Genomic DNA, 17,351 nt, shown 5'->3' with positions numbered 1-17,351 from the left:
AAAACTTTTTAGAAATTCTACTGGCTCTACTATCAAATCCTTTAAATATGTGGTTCACATATTATTCTGTATACTCTGGACAGTACTGACAAATTCTAATACATATTTGCACTGACTATGTATTGGGTCTTGTTGACACAGAACATTAATTAGAAGGACAGAAAGATTAACTCATCTAATTCAAACTTGGCATTATTTTCTTTGCCATTCTAAACTTAATCCTTTATATTTTCGTGAGAAGTGCATATCCAAAATAGATTTGAAACACAAACTTTAAGGCAGCTGCATTTGAAAGAAGCCCTTTCACACCCTTACCTCAAGAAAGCAAGAATAACACTGCAAATTACTGGGATGTCCTGGTTTCAGTTGGGATAGAGTTAATTTTCTTCACAGAAGCTAGTGTGAGGCTATGATTTGGATTTGGGATGAGAAAGTGTTGATAACGTGCTGATGTTTTGAGCTGTTGCTGAGCAGTCAAGGACAGTCCAGCTTCTCGTGCTGGCCTGCCAGCAAGAAGGCTGGGGGTGCACGGGGAGCTGGGAGGGGACACGGCCAGGACAGCTGACCCAGGCTGGCCAAAGGGATATTCCATACCATATGATGTCATGCTCACTATATAAAGCTGGGACAAAGAAGGAGGAAGGGGTGGAGGGATGTTTGGAGTTATGGCGTCTGTCTTCCCAAGAAACCATTAGGCATGATGGAGCCCTGCTTCCCTGGAGATGGCTGAACCCCTGCCTGCCCATGAATGGATTCCTCATTTTGCTTTGCTTGCGTGCGCGGCTTTTGCTTTACCTGTTAAACTGTCTTTATCTCAAACCATGAGTTTCCTCACTTTTACTCTTCCGATTCTCTCCCCCATCCCACTGTGGGGGAGTGAGCGAGCAGCTGTGTGGGGCTTAGTTGCCGGCTGGGGCTAAACCATGACATGGGGTTATGAAGAGACGATTGTCAAGAGCAAAAATTGCTGGAAATCATACAGATCTTTGCAACACTGGTGCCTACTGCATCACAAATTTAACCATTTAGAACAATCTAATCTTTTCCTTTTGATTCTCTTAGTCATATTCTACTATCCATTTATGATAGGTACTTGTTGCAGACAAAGATCATAAAATACATAATGGAAAATATTTAAACTGCATGGCATAGTGTTTTGAGATACTACCTGTATACTTGCAGCTCAAAATCCAAAAATAGTTTTTGCATATATGCTCCAAATGATGCATCACTAAAGAAACGTTTACTAACACAGTTCCTTAAAACTCAAGCTGGCAATATGTTTTGTGAGTGGCATAATAGCAGGGCTGTTGGAGCCATGATGGTGCAAGTATAACCTTGCTTCTCTGAAAGAAACTGTACAAGAGTATAAAAAGGTGTCTACAAGTTTTGGTTAAAACACTGTATAATTCAGAAACTTCAGGATTAGGTTATGTTTCTTTTTAACTGAGAAATAGCAATACTAAGACTTAGCACTTCTGTAACTCTCTGTACATTCGAAGCACTAAGTGACAATACTGCTAACATTCACGATTTATAGTGTTTTATAAAATGCTACCAGTGCACATAGTTGTCACATTTGGAGCAGAAGATGTTACCCTGCTCTAAGTTGTGATCAGTTCAAGTTGGCAAGATGAGTAACCAGCAGCAAAAAAACTAGCAACAGGCAAGGAGTGCTCAGCAGGTGAGGATGTTTGTGATATAAATCTGTCATATAGAAACAAACTGGGAGTTCCTGAAATTCCTGCCTGTTTATCAGCTCCTAAGAGGAAAAAATTCCTTTAGATTTTTACAAGCATTGTCTTTGCTAGGATTTGGCAGCATTAACTCTGAATGCAGTGAATAGCAAGTACCCCTGACCTTGACCCCCCCCGAGAGGCATCCCAATTCATTCGCAGGAGTGAGGAACGTCTGCACTGCTGGTACACACACAGATGTCTCTCCACAAAAGGCAACACCTGCTACCTCCACAGTTGGGTTAGTCCAGCCAACACATTCACTATGTGAAATAAATATTTTTTGAACTTTCTTTTTCATTTTTTATTTCATAAAGTATGGGGAATTATACATAAAAGGAATTGTTGAAATACCTCCCCGATACCATTATATGTTGTCTTCAATTGAGGTACGAATGTACCCTACCCAACATTTTATACAGACCTCTTTAATCCATTGATAATTAGTTTATACAATAACTGTGACTACAACAAAATCACTGCTGGTTGAAAAAAATTTGGAGAATGCTGTGGCTAATTTGTGCTCTTTTTCAGTTCCTATCTTTTATAAAGATAACTGCATCATTTCAGGATGGATTTTCTTGACATGGTCTCTACCATGAAAAAAATATAGCCTGCATACCTGTCCTGAATCGAAGGCAAGAATCTAATGTAGATTCAAGGCTAGGCATCTCAGAGAAACTTGACAGAGTCTGGACTGAACTGCTGTAATGCAAGCAAGTTTTTAGTGGCTAAACTTCCACATTATGAAAATACATATGTCGTTGTCTTGGCAAAATTGGGTGAATTCATAGCTTATTCACCAGAGCTCGTTCTTTGTTTATTTGTTTGATATACTTTAAGGTCAATGAGGAAGGGAAATAATGTTCAGTCTAACTTCTTACACATGCCAGGGTTTGTATATACATGCTAGCAATGCCATCATCACCAGAAGTTTCTCCTTACAGCTCTACAAAACTGCAAGATATGTTATCTCATTGATGGTAATTATCCTCATGATTGCTACTAGTCAGGACCAAATATAAGATAATTAAACTTACCCTAACTTCCAGTAAAAGAAGAATAAAAATATTTTTTCTCTATCGGGAACTAAAAAGGAAAACATGGCCAGCTGCCGTGAAACAACTATGCTTGGTAATGAACCTGTAGGCCTGAGAGTTCAGATCATAACATTTCACTCATTTAACTTGATATTGAGCCTAATAACTTGTGTTTGATTAAAATCCAACTTGGCATCCTACCTTCATTTGAAGATTCTAATGGTGCATTTTTTTTCCACTGGTTTATCACAATTATCCTTAAAGTGTGAATATTATTTTCACATTTGAAGTTGTCCAACACCCTTTAAATTTTTCCTCAAGACCAAGTTTGATGTACAGAATAGGGCCAAATGGAAAAACTTCTACTACCTATGTTTACGCATGACAAATTGTGGGTATAACTGTGGAAGAGCTTCCCTCTCTCAAGACAGGAATGACAAACACTTAAAAACATTTTACATCCTGAAAGTCATTAGCCAAACCAAAGGCAGATGCAAAACCTTTTTTTCTTTTATACACTTACATATTGGCATCACCATGACTACTTTCTGAATAATTTAATGCTGACTGTTAAAAAAAAATTAAATGGGGAAAAAATCCTTGCACTCTCCTCACATCATCTCCAGTAGTCATTCTTTATTTCTTTAAACTTTCTCTTCTCTTTTGCTCCACTAGATTACATTTGCTGCCATAAGCTTTGGGTGAACTGCAAGAAGTGGTTGTTTAAGCCAGACAAAAACCTGGCTTCTAAAAAAGAAAATAAATGTGTAAAAAATTCAAAGTGTTGCCTAAAGAAGTGGTGTAACTATTGTTTGTGTTAGTGAGAGTGCAAAATTAGGAAATTAATAACACAGTTCTCTCTTACTGACTTTCTTGTTTTGGTGCATTGAAATGGTTAACTCATTTGTATTTATAACATAGAAGTCAAAGCAGAAATTTTTAAAAAGGTCAGATAGACTAGCAGGAAGCCTGTTTAACAGCATATGATGCAAATAAACACTAGAACTTATAAAGTAAAAAAGCATAAACCATGAGTTTATTTGAACAGTTACAAGAAAGAAAACGCATTAAAAAAGCTTTCCATCCAGCTGACAGTTGTCTGAGTAAATAAATTTCTACAACAACCTTGGCTGGCAGATCTCAGATAACATTTGTTTTTTTAAATATATTCTCAACTTGGACGAGATGGTCTGTAGTCCAGTCTTTGTGAAAGTCAACAGATTTGGAACTCATGAAAGTAAAAAAATTTTAGAGCTTTACTTTTATGAGTAAAAATCCCCCTTTTACTCATAAAAGTAAAATATATTTTACAGTTTATGGAAAATCCCAGCCAACCTTTATAAAATGCTAAATATAAGTAAGTAAGTGGAATGTATATGGATTACATTTAACAGTACTTGCAACAGTGTTCACTCAAGAACAATTTTGTAAGCTACAGTAAGAGCTCATAATCATATTATGAACACAAATGTGGTTTTCCTTTTCTTGAAATATTAATGACACCAAGGCATTGGTTTTGGAGATAAGGTGGAAAGAGAGAATAAAAACTTGTATAAACTAGAATTTCTACTGCCAAGTTAGTTCGTGAATAAATGAGTTTTAGATTGCTGGCAGCAGTTCAATGAGACATCACGTACCTTCCAGAAAAATTTCAGACTCTAAGTATCTTAATGAGACAGATGCAGTCTTCTCCACAACTGCTGAATCACAATTTCATCATTCATGTAGTGGAGCAGAAAATGTGAGAACGAAATTAGAAAGAACTTCTCCATTTCAATACAACAAGCCCTAAAAAGCATAATAAATTTTTGAAAGAAAATTAGCTACATAAACACTAGTGTGTACTGTGTATTGAATGTTTTTTATTATGCGTGGAAATGCAGCCCTGTACTCAACTGATCAGTTTATAATCATACATAATTTAGAAGGTACTAACATAGTTCAAATGAAATTTACAAAAAGGAGCAGTAGTACTGGATGCCCAACTTACAACACCTGAGGGCCTCATTACTTCCTTGGTTAAGAGCTCCTTTTCTACTTAGTTTCAAGTGGGTATAAAAGTCATTAGGTATATAGAAACAAATTGAGCTTGCCAACTGATATCTATCTGAAGAACCCCTAACGGTGAGCTATACATAAGCTCTAGGTGCTTAGAATCATAGAAATATTGGAGAAGACCTTTAAGATCGCTGCCAAGCCCACCACTAAACCATGTCCCTAAGAACCACATCTACACATCTTTTAAATACCTCCAAGGATGGTGACTCCACCACCTCCCTGGGCAGCCTGTGCCAATGCTTGACAACCCTTTCAGTGAAGACGTTTTTCCTAATATCCAATCTAAACCTCCCCTGGCACAATTTGAGGCCAGTTGTTCTAGTCCTACTGCTTGTTACTTGGGAGAAGAGACCAACACCCATCTTGCCACAACCCCCTTTTAGGTAGTTGTAGAGAACAGCAAGGTCTCCCCTGAGCCTCCTTTTTTCCAGGCTAAACAGCCCCAGTTCCCTCAGCCGCTCCTCATAGGATTTGTGCTCTAGAATCTTCACCAGCTTCATTGCCCTTCTTCAGACACACTCCAGCACCTCAATGTATTTCTTGTAGTGAGGGGCCCAAAACTGAACATAGTATTTGAGGTGCGGCCTCACCACTGCCAAGTACAGGGGGACAATCACTTCCCCAGTCCTACTGGCCACACAAGACAGGATGCTATTGGCATTCTTGGCCATCTGGGCACACTGCTGGCTCATCTATGGCATAACTGCTGTCAACCAGCATCCCCAGGTCCTTTTCCGCCAGGCAGCCTTCCGGCCACTCTTGCGCAAGCCTGGAGCATTGCATGGGGTTGTCGTGACCCAAGCACAGGACCCAGCACTAGCCTTGTTGAATCTCATACAGTTGGCCTCGGGCCATTTATCCAGCCTGTCCACATCCTGCTGTAGAGCCTTCCTATCCTCAAGCAGATCAACACTCCCACTCAACTCAGTGTCATCTGAAAACTTACTGAGGGTGTACTCGATCCCCTCATCCAGATCATTGATAAAGATATTAAACAGAACTGGCCTCACTACTGAGCCCTGAGGAACACCACTTGTGACTGCCTGCCAAACACATTTAACTCCATTCACCACAACTCTTTGGGCCCGGCCAGCCAGCCAGTGTTTTACCCAGCAAAAAGCACGCCCATCCAAGCCATTCGCAGCCAGTTTCTCCAGGAGAATGCTGTGGAGAACGGTGTCAAAGGCTTTACTAAAGTCTAGGTAGACAACAACCACAGCCTTTCCCTCATCCACTAAGAGGGTCACCCTGTCATAGAAGGAGATCAGGTTGGTCAAGCAGTCTTTCATAAACCCATGCTGACTGGGCCTGATCACATGGTTGTCCTGTATGTGCCACGTGATGGCACTCAGGATGATCTGCTCCATAACCTTCCCCAGAACCAAGGTCAGACTGACAGGCTCGTAATTCCCCGGAACCTTCTTCTGGCCCTTCTTGTAGAGGGGCAACACATTTCCTAACTTCCCATCAACTGGGACCTCCCCTGTAAACCAGCACTGCTGATAAATGATGGAACGTGTCTTGGTGAGCACTTCTGTCAGTTCCCTCAATACCCTTGGGTGGATCCCATCCGGCCCCATAGACTTGTGTGTGTCTAAAAGTTGTCTAGCAGGTCGCTAACCATTTCCCCTTGGATTATGGGGGCTTCATGCTGCTCCCCGTCCCTGTCTTCCAGCTCAGGGGACTGCGTACCCAGGGAACAATTGGTCTTACCATTAAAGACTGAGGCAAAGGTGGCATTAAGTACCTCAGCCTTTTCCTCATCCTGAGTCACTATGTTTCCCCCTGCATCCAATAAAGGATGGAGATTCTCCTTAGAACTCCTTTTGTTGCTAATGTGTTTACAGAAACTTTTTTATTGTCTCTTATGGCAGTAGCCAGATTAAGTTCTAGTTGTGCTTTCGCCCTTCTAATTTTCTCCCTGCATATCTTCATGACATCCCTGCAGTCTTCCTGAGTGGCCTGCCCCTTCTTCCAAACATCATAAATTCTCCTTTTTATCCTGAGTTCCAGCCAAAGCCCTCTGGTCAGCCAGGCTTGTATCACTCATCTTGCATTTGTGAATTGGCATGACCTGTGAATCTGATTAGCCAGAGATATCATCTCCTTTGCCCTCAGGAAAGGCTATAGGACCCTTTTGGACCACAGGCAAATACATTATTTTCTTTCTTACAGAATGTTGCTAGTCCCAATCCACAAATCTGACTCCCTGGCTTGACCTTGTAGCTGCCTCACACCTGCAGACTTGTCTAGCAAGCCGGACTCTCAGCTGCCCCAGCCACGCACCTGGCCTGGTCCCAGACTGCTTTTGATAGAATCATAGAATATGTCAAGTTGGAAGGCACCCATAAGGATCATCAAGTCCAACTCCCTGCTTCTCGCAGGACGACCTTAAACTAAATCATATGATGAAGAGTGTCACCCAGATACTCCTTGAACTCTGACAGGCTTGGTGCCATGGCCACTTCCCTGGGGAGCCTGTTCCAGTGACTGACCATCCTCTCAGTGATGAACTTTTTCCTAATATCCAATCTGAACTTCCCCTGATGCAGCTTCATTCCATTTCCTTGGGTCCTGTTGCTGGTCACCAGAAAGAAGAGACCAGCACCTCCTCCTCCTCCACTGCTCCCCTTGAGGAAGTTGAGACTTCAATGAGGTCACCCCTCAACCTTCTCTTCTCCAAGCTGAGCAAGCCAGGTGACCTCAGCCACTCCTTATAAGTCTTCCCCTTGAGACTTTTCACCATCTTGGCTGCCCTCCTCTGCACACACTCTAACAGTTTGATGTCCTTCTTATATTGAGGTGCCCAAACCTGCACACAGTACTAGAGGTGGGACCGCACCAGTGCAGTGTAGAGTGGGCCAATAACCTCCCTCGACCGGCTAGCTATGCTGTACTTGATGCACCCTAGGACACAGTTGGCCCTTTTGGCTGCCAGGGCACACTGTTGTCTCATATTCAACTTGCCATCAACCCAAACCACAGATCTCTTTCTGCAGGGATGCTCTCCAGCCTCTCAGCCCCAATTTGTATGTATAACCAGGATTATCTTGTTCCAGGTGGAGAATCCAGCACTTGCTCTTGTTAAATTTCATACGGTTGGTGATTGCCCATGTCTCTAGTCTATCCAGAACCGTCTGTAAGGCCTCTCTACCCTTGAGGGAGTCCACAGCTCCTCCATGTTGAAGCATTACATATTCCCATACAAGAAACACATACGCCTGAGGGGACAGAGCAGGGCCTCACATATTCTTTTAGAAGGACTATTTAAGACACAAAATATTTTCTTCCAGGGGCTATAGGCCTGCCCACCAGGCAGTGAGGGACTGCCCTGTCACCTCCCTGTCTCCAGATCCCTGTGCCCCTTCTCTTCTGGCCTGTTCCCATTATTCCTTGAGGGTTTTCAGTTGCAACTCTTTAAGCAGTCAGGCCATCCACTAAGCCTTTGTCTTAATTCATGTATGCACTAAAGCACTACAAGGACCTGATTAGCATTGACAAAGTGGCTTCAACATAACTAAAGTAAATTTTTAATTACTTTAATTAAACAAATGTAAATTCCCAAATGTAGATGAGTTTAAACCAGTTTAACAAAGCTCTAGTTCATTTCAATGCATGTTCTTGATTCTTCTCTGTGTCACAGAAGCAGGTATCCCTTGAGGATGGCAAATAAATGAAAGCTTCCGGGTGTTGAGTAAAACAATTGCATCTACCAGCTGGTAAGATCTAGATGGTAAAAACTAGATGAGCAGCTCTGGGCAAGAAAGGAAATTGCTACTTCGAGCAGGAAAGAGGAAGCTTCAGACGTTTTGACACCTATGCCAGACAGTGAGCAAAAAGCTGTACAATCTAATCTAGCCTGTCAGTGGGCAGGAGCCTAAACGTCACTAAGCTATGGGATTGAATGGATGGATGAATAGCAGGACTGAAGGACAGAATTTGTTTTATCTTGCAGAAACTGGCAGTGCTGGCATGGCTGGACAATTACAAATGGGCTAGTTTAAGAAGTCACCAAACTTCAGGGAGAATCTACTAGCTTTGGTTGGAAGTCAGTAACACAAACCTTGTCACAAAAATGTTGGTGGGGTTTTTTTGTTTGTTTTGGGATTTTTTTTTTAATTACCACTGAGATCAGCAACTTCTGTAGAGTGATAATAACTTCTTTTATTGCTATAACTCAGTTCCTTGTAACTTCTTGATTGCACTCAGACAAACAGTCCTTGGTTAAATCAGTTTAAGCAAATTTGAGGTTTGGTTTACTCTAGTTGGTGTGCAAAGTTAAAAGTTAACAACTTTACTGAAAACAGAGCCTATTATCTACCAAGTGTAGTTTCCTATTTGGCCATCATGAGGCATGATGATTATGGTAACAGCAGGGGAAGGAATGGGTCCTCATAGCCTCCTGCATCAATGCCTCAGTGTTCATCATCATTTGTGTTGAGCTTAACAACACTCTGTCTCAGATCACCAACCCACTCACTCACTCAGCTACATTCCTGCTATTTTCAAGTGCTCAGCTTCATTAAACCTTAAAAGATTTCTGATTGCAGCCCACAGTTGAGAAGTGGTTATGCACTTTTTTCCTCTCTGTAACTAATACAAGTCTTTAGACTCTTACTCTCATACTTCCAAAGGAGTTTCATTTCAGTTTATATTTTTTCTATGTGGAAGGGCAATTCTAGCTTTCTCTAATTTGGGTAGAGATTTTGTCTGAGAGTTCTCTCTGCCCTTAAATGTGGGAGTGGGGATATTGTTACACTGTTTAGTGTAGTAATAAATGGCCAGTGTGACCACAGGTGATTTAGCAGATTACACAAGGCAATGAGACAGTTCTAAATAGGTTTTCTCACTTTGAATAATACTTGCTGAAGTCAAATCCTGTAGGAATAAACAGATTTGACAGAAAACATATATACAATATCTTACTGCACAAACCTATTGTTTACACACGTAATTGCATATTGGAATTTTTGACAGTTGAAAAATCATATAAAGATATTTAGTGTTTTCAAGTTTTTGAAAAATAGAGAATATCAAGTTACATTTAAATACTTAAAGAAAAAAGTAATCACATAATTAAAAACGTTTAAAAACACTATCTAGTAAAAGTGAGGGTCAGCATAATAGTATGCTACCTTGAAAAGGAAATTTGAGAGATCTCTGCAATTAATCGCTGTTTATATATGAGCTCACTTGTCAAAGTGATTTGCTAGGTATTATAGACCGAGTACACTTTTCACAATGCATTCAACTGTGCAAGTGTTAATAACTGTCTCTCCTCCAGTTAAGGTACAATCACATAAATAGGCCCACTGACATCTACGCCTGAGGAATGACCTCCGTATTTAAGAACAAATTATGTGCCCAGCCCCATTCCCCTTGCACAAAAAGCAGAAACAATTCTATCCTGCCAGCTGGGACAGAATTTCTGGGAAATTCCTGTGTGACCCCCAAATGAAGCAAAAAGCTAGAGTACCAGCATACTAACTCACTCCTCCTCTGGAGTGAGGAAAAGAGCTGAAATGCAATATGTTCTGCTTCTCCTCATGTGGAAGGCAATTTCTATATGCCTCCTATCAGTTTGTACACACATACCACCTCCAAAGATGGGCAGAAAGTAGGGAGGATGAAACAGGAGCTATATTCTCTCTTCATCAAGTAGAGGCTCATGTACATGGAATATGACCAAGCATTTTCTATCTTCTAAAATAAAAACAGTGGAAGAAGGTTTCTATTCTCTCTTGTTCTTTTTTTATTTCTGACAAAATGTATCATTCAAAACTTACCTACTTATTTACCCACAGAGTTTTCTGACACTGATATCTGCCGCCTACTATCTCCCAAAAAACTCCATTGTGATTCCTTTCAGAAGCCTCTGTCACCTACTTCCTGGATCATCTTCTTCAGGACACCAAGCTATTTGGTAACATTTGATATCAAGCATTTTAGCAAGAGCTCTGCAAAAACTGACTGCAACTGCAAATGGGCATGTGATTTCTAAATAAAATTCTTGTTAAATAGTAACAGCTTGACTGCATTTAGTAAAGGGATTGAGCATGTGGACTTACTGAATTTTAACCAAGTAAGCCTTTAAAGTGAAAGGGTGAAATGATGTCTCAAAATAAGTCATACTATCTAACCTTGCTTGAATCATTTAAGACTATTCTTTCTCACCGCTTCTGATGAAAATATTTTCTTCTGCAATGTAATTTTTGTTTCCTCAGTTTCACTGCAGTAAATATCTTTTTGTCCACATACCAGCAACTGCCTGTACTTTTCCCTTTTCCAAAGATGCTACTTATTGAGAACTTGCATTTGAATCAGCTTGTTTCTAATTTTGAGGTACAGGGGGATTCTGCTGGGAGAATGTAAAACAGAAGGACATGTTAGAAACAGAAAGACACCAAAAAAATTATTTTGTAATACTTAAAATATTTGAAATTGAATTTGGAACTTAAAAAGATTTTCAACAGTGTATGAGATCACCACAGAAAAACCTAATTAGCAATGACACAAAGAAAATTGAACGAGTCTTTTGTTTTGTTAATTATAAAGGGATCAAGAAGACTGACAATGGGAATTATGCCTCTATTCCTGTGAAATTAGATGTTCTTTAAGAAATAAAAAAATCAAACAACATGAAATTACACAGGCCCATTATCTATGTGAACTTTGGCTCCTCAACTCCAAATAAGCAGGTTTCTACTGTTAATGCTAAAAGTCACGGTCAATTTGCTTACTTCTAAAAAAAAATCAAACCAATATGATATTCTTTTCTAGGATATATCAAGCTAATACAAACCGAGTTACAGTACTCAGTCTATCGCCCATAGAAATAAATGGTAGAAAAACTTTCCCTGATGAAGCTAAGCCAAGATCAAGCCTGTAATTCTCATTTGAAATCCTTGTGACTAGAACAAGGAAACCTTTATGCAACTATTGAACCATAACCTTGTTTTCAAGTACAGCTCGAGATTCAAAGTTTAACCAACCAACTCATGAATTTTAAAGGATATGGTATGCTGTTGGGTTTTTTTTCCCTAGGATGTTTACCTTTGCATTCAGAAACTGAAAGATGATTTTCAAGACAAACTTTGACAAAAATAAATCATATGAGTCCTGAAGCAGACTTCTTTGAAAGCAAATAGAAATACTTTTAATTGCTGCCTTTTCCAAAGAAGAGAGTTTTAGACCTACTGGGGATCTACCTGAACAATCCACAGACAAGCAAATGACACTTGATTAATTTTGGGAATAGAATGGGAATACAACAATATGCTACAGCATTTGAAAACACAGACGTTCTAGTTAGTAGTAAGTAGGGGAATTATTCCTTCACTATTATTTTAAGTATGACACAGGTGTTTTATTTTCAAACAACAACATATCACAGGAAAGCATCCTTAAGGCAACCAGCCACCACCAATGCCTTAAGAATGAAATCTGAATAAAACAAATGCATTATTTTTCTGTGAAAATAACTTCTCTCATTACACCTTTCTTTTAGTTAATTGCATTCTAAATGTCTTGGCAAGGATTTCATAGTATGGAGCAGATTCATTAGGCAGCTTTAATAAGATTGTTCAAGCATTTGTTCATATGAAAAGTTCATCCAAAAGCATCAAAATTCTAAGCCAATATCAATATACTTATTATTAAGACATACATTCAGGCATACTACTACTTTTTATATTTATTAGGATTAGCAACTTCACAGCAAATATATTAGTGTTGTCCTTGTATGTCACTTGCTTTCAGTCCCTGGAGTTAAACTAATTTGGCTATCATCCAGCTACAAATCACTAAATTAAAATTATCATTCCCTTGGTGAATATTCATTGGCTCAGAAAGGAAATATAAAATGAAAGATGATTACAAGCAACTTGTCGCTACTTGGGCTTTAACCTAACCTTGCTCTTATCCACAAATGACTGGTTATTTTCCATTCTTGGGCAATAATATCTGCATTAGTAGTAATTAATATATAAATAAACATCCTACATAAACCAAATGACTACTGAATGATACTTTGCAGGCCACATCCACTAATATCTGTGAGTGAATTTTTAAAATTAATTCAGTGAAAATTAATTGAATGAATTTTAAAAACAATTTAAAAAATAGCTGAAAACACTGTGACTAGCAAGAAAAAGTGAGGAGGAAGTAACAGTCTCTCATAAAACTCTCAAGAAAAACAAAAGAAGTTTTTAGCAAATACTTTGTCAATTAAATATGTAATCTATGTACTGAAGAAAACAACATTAAGGTCTGTTAGACAAATTCAAGTTAGCCTAAGTCCTTAATTCAAATTGTTGAAGTGTCTTCATGTCTGAACTTACAAAATCATATCTTCTATTTTGTTCAAAAAGGACAAATATTAATGACATTCAGGACCCTGCACTTGGCCTTGTTGAACCTCATGAGGTTCACATGGGCCCATGACTTAATAAAGAAATTTAGTTTCATATTTGTCCTTTGGATGCCCCTGAGAGTGGATACATTGCAGAGGCAATGTGCTGGAATTCTGAATAAAAGAATGTCAAACATACTGTCTATTTCAGGTAAAATTGCATGAATGGTTGGGATGGAATACCACCACCACTACTGGTAAGACATTTGATTCTTGCAACATATTAATGTGAGGCTTCTTCAGATCCAGGCCTAAACCCATCTCCTATACAATACAGCACAATGCAGGAGACTTACCAATTTTTTTATCATTTTAGCTATATTTAAACTTCCTAAACAAAAGGTTCAGAAAGAATTTTTATCCTGAAAGAAATCTGGTTACTTTTATATGGTGAAAGATGTTTAAGGATTGCTATGACTAACAGCTATAACTAAGAAACAGTGACTGCATGTATTCACCAACTTTAAGAGATGATCTTTAGCACAGAAAAAACCTACAGATATTCTTTCATTAGTTATAGTGACTATTTGTGTGTTGTTGCTTATGTTGGGCGTTTTTACTTTTTATTATTTTAACAACAGTATGTATTTCTGAAGGACTGAGGAAAATATATGACTTCTTCAGTTTACACATCTAATTTCTGATAATTAATTTAATGTCGTACTGGTGATTTTGGATTACAGACTGAAAGGTATCATATAAAGAAAAAAAATAAATCTTTCACCACAGGGTGGATAATATTTCTGGAAAATTTTTCCAATCCTTGTATTTAATACAGTGAAAATAAGTGAAAAAATGAAATGGCGGTATCTATGCACAGCATCAACATCTTCCTCAAAACAAGCCAGTGATGACTCAAAGATTAACTCCCACACAATTTAAATTAATTTTATCAAGTAATTACATCTAGGTTCTATTCTTCCCCTTCCCTTTCTCAGCATCTCTGTATTTTCTCCTTGCAAAAGAAGAGGAACCACAGAATCATAGAATCTTTGGGTTGGAAGGGCCCTTTAAAGGTCAGCTAGTCCAACCCCCCTGCAATGAGCATCTTCAACTAGATCAGGTTGCCCAGAGCCCTGTCCATCTTGACCTTGAAGATTTCCAGGGATGGGGCATCTACTATCTCCCCGGGCAACATGTGCCGGTGTTCCACCACTTTCATTGTGAACAATTTCTTCCTTTGATCTAGTCTAAATCTACCCTCTTTTAGTTTAAAACCATTACCCCTTGTCCTATCACTACAGGCCTTGCTAAAAAGTCTGTCTCCATCTTTCTTCTAAGTCCCCTTGAAGTACTGGAAGGCTGCAATAAGATCTCCCCTGGGCCTCCTCTTCTCCAGGCTGAACAACCCCAACTCTCTCAGCCTGTCCTCAGAGGAGAGGTGTTCCATCGCTCTGATCATTTTTGTGGGCCTCCTCTGGACCCTGTCCAACAGGTCCATGTTTTTCACATGCTGAGAACTCCAGAGCTGGACATAGCACTCCAGGTGGGAGTAGAGGGGCAGAATCACCTCTCTCGACCACACTTCCTGCTGGTCACACTTCTTTGGATGCAGCCCAGGATATGGTTGGCCTTCTGGGCTGTGAGCACACATTGCTGGCTCATGTCCAGCTTGTCATCCACCACTACTCCTAAGTCCTTCACAGCAGGGCTGCTCTCGATCCCTTCATCCCACAGCCTGTATTAATACCAGGGGTTGCCCTGACATGGGCCCATTCCTTGAGCTTTTCCAGGTCCTTCTGGATGCCATCCTGTTCCTCAGGTGTGTCAACCATATCATGCAGTTTGGTGTCATCTGCAGACTTGCTGAGGGTGCACTCAATCCCACTATCTATGTCACTGATGAAGATATGAAAGAGTACTGGTCTCAGTATGGACCCCTGAGGGACACCACTCGTCACAGTTTTCTACTGGACATTGAGCCATTGGCTACTATCCTCTGGATGCCACCATCCAACCGATTCCTCATCCACTGAATAGTCCACCCATCAAATCCATGTCTTTCCAATTTAGAGAGAAGGATGTTGTGGGGGACCCTGTCAAAGGCCTTACAGAAGTCCAGATAAACAATAACAGTAGCTCTTCCCTTGTCCATTGATATGGTCACTCCATCATAGAAGGCCACTACGTTGGTCAGGCAGGACTTCCCCTTGCTGAAGCCATGCTGGCTGTCTTGAATCACCTCCTTGTCCTCCATGTGCCTTAGCACAGCTTCTAGGAAGATCTGTTCCATGATGTCCCCAGGCACAGAGGTGAGGTTGACAGGCCAGTACTTCCCAGGGTCCTCCTTCACACCCTTTTTAAAGATGGGTGCAATGTTTCCCTTTTTCCAGTCTCCAGGGACTTCACCTGACTGCCAGGACTTTTCAAATATGATGGAGTGTGGCTTGGCAACTCCATCAGCCAATTTCCTCAGGACTCTGGCATGCATCTGGTCAGGTCCCATAGAATTCCTCATGTTCAGGTTCCTCAGGTGGTCTCAAACCTGATCTTCTCTTACAGTGGGAGGGACTTTGCTCCTCCAGTCCCCATCTTGCAGTCCATTCCCTCGGGAGGTGTGGGAAGAGACACTGCCAGTGAAGACTGAGGCTAAGAAGTCAATGAGTACTTCAGCCTTCTCCTCATCCGTTGTTACTGGTCTGCCAGTCTTGCTCATCAGCAGGGGGCGGGAGGTACTCTTACTTTGACCTTCTTTCCCTGCTGCCACTGCCTGGGCATTTCCTTCTTGCCCTTTAGTTTGACCAGCAGGTCTCAACTCAGCCATGTTGGTCTCTTGCCTTCCTCTCCTGATTTCTCACACCTGAGGATCAAGAGATCTTGCGCTTTGTGGAAAGCGTCCTTAAAGATCTGTCAGCTCTGTTCTGCTCCCTTGTCCCTGAGGGCACTTTCCCAGGGGATCCTATTGACTAACTCCCTGAAAAGCTGGAATTTTGCTTTCCTAAAATTCAGGAAAAGCTTAAGTCCTAAATACCAGATCTGAACATGTTGTGACCTATCTTAAGGTTAGCAAAACCTGTGGAAAAGAATTAGCATGGCGGGGAATTCAGATCTTTGCCAAAGGAAGGTGTTATACGGGTTACAAAGGTGATAAAGATAAAACATACCTGTTGAAATTAACAAAGCTAAAATTCTATGGGTCTTCCAGAATCTGGTTAATACACAGATTAAATCTCACAGTTTTGAACTTTTCTGCCTTTCTTGAAAGCCATTATTTGGTACAGATATTGTGGGTGGGACATCATAAGTGATACATAAAGAAACTTGATATATACTGAAAATTTTCCAAAAAGCATTAGACTTGTCATTTCAAAACACTAACATTTTAATTAGAAAATCAGACAGCCCATACTTGTAATATTGTGATGTTCAAGGGAACAAAGATGTCCAAACTTGATCTGTCATAAGCATTTGTAACAGTAAAAATCTGCTTGGCTTGAGACTCTGCATTTATCATTATTATAGTTTTGTAAAGGAAGAATTATTGCAACTCTCTTCATCTTGTTTTCCTCATTTATTATTTTTGTTCCATTTCTGGTGCTTTAGTGATTAATATCATCCCTCCATATTAGCTATGACAATGTCATTCATTACCTGAACTGCTCACCACAATAAGTAAAACATGATGTCACGACGGCACCATTTACCTACTTCAGTTCTGATACACGTTTATTATTTAATACTACACATTTCACACAATAGAACTGTCAAAACCCTGGGCACTCAGAAGTGGAAATCACACAGTTTACAAAGTGATGCTAGCAGTACTATTTAGGCTGTAGCCTTCATAAGGAGAGTCCAAATGTACTAAAATATAACTATTTATAACACTTTTTTGGTTTTAAGATTTGCTAAGTATAACGCTGTCATTTAGACGTGATTACAGGTTTAAATATATTTTTGCTAATTTGTCTGATGATTAATTAAAAAAATGGAGTTGGTCACATTTCATTTGGGTTCAATGAGTTTGGCTTCACGTGTTACTGAGTCTTCAGTCTATTTATTTACGTAGAAATTGCATTTTATTGCAGTATCTAAAATGTTGTCTAACTCTTCCATTCTAATTTCTTACGTGAATGAAGAGGTATCTCATGTGGATAAAGCCAGCTG

General features: G+C 39.8%; 1 protein-coding gene across 1 annotated transcript in view; it reads right to left on the bottom strand.

Annotated features, from left to right (window-relative positions):
• IMMP2L (inner mitochondrial membrane peptidase subunit 2) overlaps window positions 1-17,351 on the bottom strand; it is a 482,301-nt gene that overhangs the window by 178,015 nt on the left and 286,935 nt on the right. The gene's annotated exons all lie outside the window — the stretch shown is intronic.

This window comes from Phaethon aethereus, assembly GCF_964289735.1.
Source record: "Phaethon aethereus genome assembly, chromosome: 1".
Lineage (NCBI taxonomy): Eukaryota > Metazoa > Chordata > Aves > Phaethontiformes > Phaethontidae > Phaethon > Phaethon aethereus.
The sequence above is the reverse complement of the archived record's forward strand: the minus strand, read 5'-3'. Positions and strand labels throughout refer to the sequence as shown.